Source organism: Montipora foliosa, unplaced genomic scaffold (genome assembly GCF_036669935.1).
Source record: "Montipora foliosa isolate CH-2021 unplaced genomic scaffold, ASM3666993v2 scaffold_401, whole genome shotgun sequence".
NCBI lineage: Eukaryota > Metazoa > Cnidaria > Anthozoa > Scleractinia > Acroporidae > Montipora > Montipora foliosa.
This window is the reverse complement of record NW_027179703.1, coordinates 460,001-466,339: the sequence shown is the minus strand read 5'-3', so window position 1 is coordinate 466,339 and position 6,339 is coordinate 460,001.

Below are 6,339 nucleotides of genomic sequence, written 5' to 3'. Positions count from 1 at the left end.
CTTCTTCATATGTTTTCTACTTGATCTCTGCGGGACAAGGCTAATTTTCATTGGGCGCTTCTCTGGTGTGAGTCGACGCTTCGCTAAATTTGCATCTTGTTCTTCAGGAGTCATCGATCTGTTGAACCCGACGTCCTGATCCAACTCCGACGTGTTTATCCCTTCCGGATTCTTTCGATGCTTTGATCCTGTCGCACACAAAAATGAAAGTAATTTGATTTTTGTTTTTCTTTTATCTTCTCGACTCGTATGAACCTGTTAAAAAATTTCGTTGGCTTTTTAACGGGACAAAAAGCCATGATCAGCGTGAAAGCAGTGGCGATCTTAAGTCCCATTGTTGACAGCCCACGTACAACGCTGCCATACTTTAGGCATTTCGACTCGATTGTTTTGGTTTCCCAAGGAGATTCATCTTATTTCGTCGCTTTTAAGTCTTCATCTCCTCGGGATAATGAAGTCTACTGATATACACAAGTATTTTAAAATAACACTAGACCCTCCGTGAGGGTACACTGGGTTGCCTGTGGTACGTGCAGCGTTTAAAGGCAAATTTTTTCAAGTTGGGGTGTCATTATAAGCAGTTGGGGTGTCATTAAGACCATTTATTATATGGCTTGTGTTTGTAGCCGATATAACGCGCGCTCTGATTGGCTAATTGTGACTGAATTGTAGGGCATTATTCTCCCGTAATGCCCACGGGCCGATTACCGGCTTGCAAAAACAAAGCAAAAGGTAATTAAAAAAACATATTTCCAACAGCGTATAACTTATTTACAGACAACTGAAACATTTTATAAAAGCGAAAGTTGAACGAAAAAATTTAAGAAAAATAACAGTAAAATATGTTTTCCAGGCAAAATTTGGTCACTTTAGCGTTGATTACGAATTTTTGGATGCAAAACTAAAATTTTCTGCAATTTATCTGCTTTCTTGGACATAAATTCGACCGAAAACTGATGAGGCACGAATATTTTTAGATTTTTAGGAATAATAGATAACGTGGATTCAATGCGTAATGTGATAATGCGATAAAAGTGTCAAATTTGCGACCCGTTGCGAACGGCAACGGAAGCGATCGCATTACGAATAATTAACCTCTGTTTGCCAAAAACCACCCAAATAACCGATTTTTCGACGGAGAATTCATCCCAGAGGATAAAACTATTCACTGGACATGTAATAAAGATAAATATGTTCGAGCGAAAGCGAAAAGAAGCGAATATTTTGAGGGAAAACACAATTATGTGAGATCAAAGGAAAATCTGGTTATTAAGACACGCAATTGCATCGCTACGAAAATAATTTTACCTTTACAACGATTTTAACGCTTGAAATTCCATCCAATCCACCTGGTCTAGTCTTTGAATTCACTATTATGGCTGCCCTACGAATCTTCAGTGTTCTACATAACAGCACACTTGGTAAAAGACGGCTCGACGGGAGACAGATCGTTGTCGAAGTCCATTACTCGTCGCTTTTAAGCTTGTTCAGTATCCAACTGACTTGCCATTATTGAGCTTCATAAGGGTATATTTTGTTCAAAGATCCACTAAAACGCCATTCGCGTTACATGACTTTCGACGCCATTGCCGGTTAAGTTAATCGTTCTACTGTGTCCACCAGAGAAATCTACGCATTTCCCACTACCCTCTCGATCCTAAGAAAATACACGCAGAAGGCTCTACGCACAAAGACACCACTTAGCAGGGGAGTGACAGGCAAGACTTTTACCGACACGGAAAATAAAACGGAGAAATCTACCCATTTTCCGACTGGGATTGCCATACGGCAACCCAGTAACGAGGACATAACGACCTTGTTCCTAGATCTCAGATTATAACCTACACCTGCATTGGCCAAATCTGTTAAAGCCTCATTCATTATTGCTAAAGAGCACGTGTAATGCCTACCTGTGCAACTGGTTACTTTAATAGACAGGGTCAGCTATAAAAGCCTCAGTTAGTCGTCCCGGCAATGTTCACTTGGCAGTTTGTCTTCTATAGTAAGCTGTTTGCAATTTGTCAAAGTTTTTCCCCTCCCTCCCTCCCTTTGAAGATGGGTTGGAATATCGCTTTGCCGGCATTAAAATTGGGTCACTCCTGCGTGGTGTGGTTAAGTCTGCGCAGCGACTTCCCCCAAGCTTGTTGGCTCGTTTGCCTTTGTACATTGCTCAGTAACAAATACTCTTGTCCGATCCAGCACGTCCTGTTTACCACTCAGCTCGTAGTGCTGGGGAGATAAGTGAGGTTGTTCTATGTCACGCAATCTGGAAGTCGCATAGGCTAATCAGCCGCAAGGCAGTGTTCCCCTCAAAAAACGCCAATACGTCAGTTGTGTCGTTCTATTGCGCCTTGCGTTATGCGTTTAAAAGCTAATTATGCATGTTGATACCAAGGAACATCGTTCAGCGAGTTTGCGTTCATATTTCTATCTTTATTTCTCGAGAGTTTCAATACACAAAGCGAAATAAGAATGACAGGCCAAGTGACCCACACTACAGTATTCTATCTTTTCTCCTAGCTGCCCTTACCATTCCGGAAACGATCCGCGAAACACTATTTTTTGTTTCTTGAAATAGTTTCTTGTTAAAAGTCTGGTCCACAGCATGCCATATTGCTGGTAAGTTCAACCTTTGCGGGGACATAACCTAGAAAAATCCTGGTTCACATCCTATTGATCCTAGTAAAACTCCTGTCAAGGCGATGTTTTAGTGTATGGCTCAAATGCTGGTAGTGAATGTGCAGCTATGTCACTATGTGCTTTTATATAATTATGACAGGAAATCAATTACTTCCCTGTAATTATCAGTTATAAATGTAGGAAATGAACTATACACTGCCTTATCAAGCTTATGGAGACAAACATGTTTCATGTTAACAGAATTACCTGCAGAAGTCATAGCGTTCCACACAACTTTTCAGATTCAGTACAGCCCAAGTCATGCTGGTAAATAATGAAGTTGCACAATAGATTTTGCTTATTGTATGTCTTTGATAGGTACTTTCGAAAGCTTGGTCACAGAGAATTATAATTCTTTAATTTTTTTTGCTCAAGGCGTGAGTGGGCGGAATTTAGCCTGTGTACAGCCGCCCGCTCTCCGAAAAAAAAAAATCGGAGAGGAAGCGTCTGTGATTTCCCGTTAGTAATCGTGTTCCGGAATAATTTTGCATACATTATTAAGTGATCTACGCTGACCAAAATTTGCGTGGCTCATATTTCGTTGGAGCTAAATCCTCAAAATGGTGGTCAATGAGGTATGAACGTGCATCGAAGAGCGTCTCCGATAGTTTTAAGATACCTCGGCTTTATAGCATAGAAGCACTCTTTAAAGGAAAGGATGTATTTGCAAGTCTTCCAAACAGGTACGGCTCTGATCTTCAGAACAGCACAGATCGTTGCCGATGAGCTGTTATTTTCCTCGGTGTGTTCACATCTCAAATCTTCCATGGCATCACGCTTTGTAGATTGTACTTGAGTGGTCAGAGCAAGGCGTTGGGATCACATTGACTGGTAAGGAATAGCGGGAGACGTTTTCGAGTGGACAATCTTTTGAATAGTGCTATAATAACCTCGTGAAGAGCGCTTTCGTTTCTTTTGCGCTGACAACAATTCCTACAAATGTACGTCGAATCGATTTCCACTTTACACTCCATAGATAACAATTCCGCTCCTACTTTAAAAGAAAATCCTCTTTGACAATCAAAAAGATTTTTATTCGTATTTTGTACCGTGCTCAAAGAAAATCTCTCACGGTGGTTCTCACGGTGTTGATGTGGAGAAATAAAAATAAAAGCCAATCAAAACTCGTTGTTTCAATGATGTAATGATCGATGGGTAATAACCAATCAAATCATTTTCCACACATTCCAGGAAAAATCACGTGGTATGGAACACGATTACTAACGCTAAATCACAGACGCTCCTGTCCGATTGTTTTTTTTTCGGAGAGCGGGCGGCTGTACACAGGCTAGCGGAATTCAACAAATCCTGCAATCTGATTGGTTCCGGGATCTGGCGGAATTTTCTCATCCGGCCTCCTCATGGCCGGCGGAATCCTAGCCTTGATTGCGTGAGCTTGGGTGATGACCTTAAATTTTCTTTCTTTTTTTTTTTTTTTTACACCATCCTTTTACATACAGAGGTTATTTTTTATTAGACAAGACGTTTGGAAATAGAATTCAAATAAAAAAAATTCTCTTTGAAACGTTCAGTTTGTAAGTCGCTGTTACGAAAAATAGTATTGCGTGACTAGCGTTACTGTCTAGAAGCTTCGCGAGAGTTCGTAGTTTGTTTATATTTAGGTTTGTACGTAAGCGTTTCTAAATCGGTGTGTTTTGTAATCTTTCTATAATTAGATTCATTACTATTTTAGAAAGTTCTAGAAGTTTATTGTCAGAGTATATAAGTAGACGAGTCCAAGCGGAGTGTTTTTCTAACTAGTTTTTCACAAGCGAAGAGAGTTGGCGTTGGCCGTGTTTAGTCAAGTGTGACAGAAGCTGTGTTTATTCAAGTTGGCGGAGGCCGTGTAAGTTTGTCGAATACGTGTTGTTCAGAGTTTTACTTCGTGGAAACTACGTTCATTTTTTGGAATAAATCTTCTTGTTGTTGTTCCGACAACCCTGCGTTCAGTTTAGTTTGCAAGCTACCTTTCCTCAAAACACACGAACTCGTAACATTGGGGGCCTGTCCGGGAGAGGAATTCGTTTGTTTGCCGACTACAGAAACCAGGAAAGGACAATTCAAGAAGAAGTTACAAAAAAAGTAAGAAGAACTGTGCAAGAGAGTATATTGCGTTTTTGCTGTGAAACACTGCTATGGAAATGGAAAAGCTTTTGCAGATGGGAAAAGAATTTGGATTGGAAGGAGCAAAGCTGCTCGAGTTTGTAGAGAAGCAACAAAAGTTAGAACAAGAAAGAAGGAGGGAAGAGGAAGAAAGAGAAGAAAAACGCAGACAATATGAACAAGAAAGAAGGAAGGAAGAGGAAGAAAAAGAAGAAAAACGAAGACAATTGGAGGAAGAAAAACAAGAAAAACGAAGACAATTGGAGGAAGAAAGAGAAGAAAAGCGTAGGCGGTTTGAAGAAGAAAAGGAAGAGAGGCGTCGATTACTTGAAGAAGATAAAAGAAGAGAAGACGAAGAGAGAGAAACTAGGCGACAGGAACGCGAACTAAGAAAATTGGAGATGGAAGCCGAGCTGTTGAAACAGAAAGAGGCTATTGAAGCGGCAAAAAGAGAACATGAGTTGGAGATTGCGCGTTTGGCTGTGGAGAGTGCTGACGGGCGTCCTGAAGTGACAGAGGATCGGGCTAAGGCACCTAAACTCCCCTCGTTTGTTGACGGTAAAGACGATTTGGACGCGTATTTGCAGAGGTTCGAGAGATTTGCCGAGACAGCTAAGTGGAAAAAAGATGGATGGGCATCGAAGCTCAGTGCTCTGTTGTCTGGACGGGCACTAGAAGTGTATTCACGTCTATCGGAGGACGCAGCTAAGGATTATGACAGGGTAAAGATTGCGTTAATGAAGAGATATGACCTTACCGAAGATGGCTATCGTCGAAAATTTAGAGCATCCAAACCAGAAGTTGACGAAAGTCCGGAGCAGTTTATTGTGCGACTGGACAGATACCTGTTACGGTGGCTGGAGCTTTCGGATACTGCGCGAAGCTTTGATGGTCTTAAGGACTTGATCGTGAAAGAACAATTTATTGACTCTTGCCCTAAGGATTTGGCAATTCACCTGCGAGAAAGGGCACCTGAGACCCTGGCAAAGATTGCGAAGATCGCTGACCAGTACTTGGAGGCTCATGGTAAACATTTGTTCAGCTCAGCGGGCAGAAAGCCAACAGTGCAGCCTGAGAGGGACGAAGCCAAGAACATGCAGATTAATCCACCAGCTCTGCATTGCTTTAAGTGCAACACCCGAGGTCATAAAGCCGTCAACTGCCCAACCCTAACAAGAAAGTGTTTCCTATGTGGTAAGCTGGGACATGAAGCTAGAAACTGTCGATCAGGTGGACGCAGATCAGGAGGACAAAGTAGGGATGGTAACCCTGTGCAGCGTGGTCAAGTGAGTGCCAGTTGTTTAGTTCAGCCGCCTGAGGTTAAACCTACTGATGAAGAAGTTAAGGCCTGTATTAAAGATGATAAGCTGCTGTTAGCCTGTGGTAAGAAGATTCCATTGTTGAGTAGTGCTTGTGTTGAACCGTTGACTGGAGGGAGAAGTAAAATGCCTGTCGTGAAAGGTAGAGTTGGAGAGAAACCTGTTGATGTCCTGAGAGATACTGGTTGTAGTGGAATTGTAGTAAAGAGGGAGCTTGTGTCTGAGGATCAGTTTACTG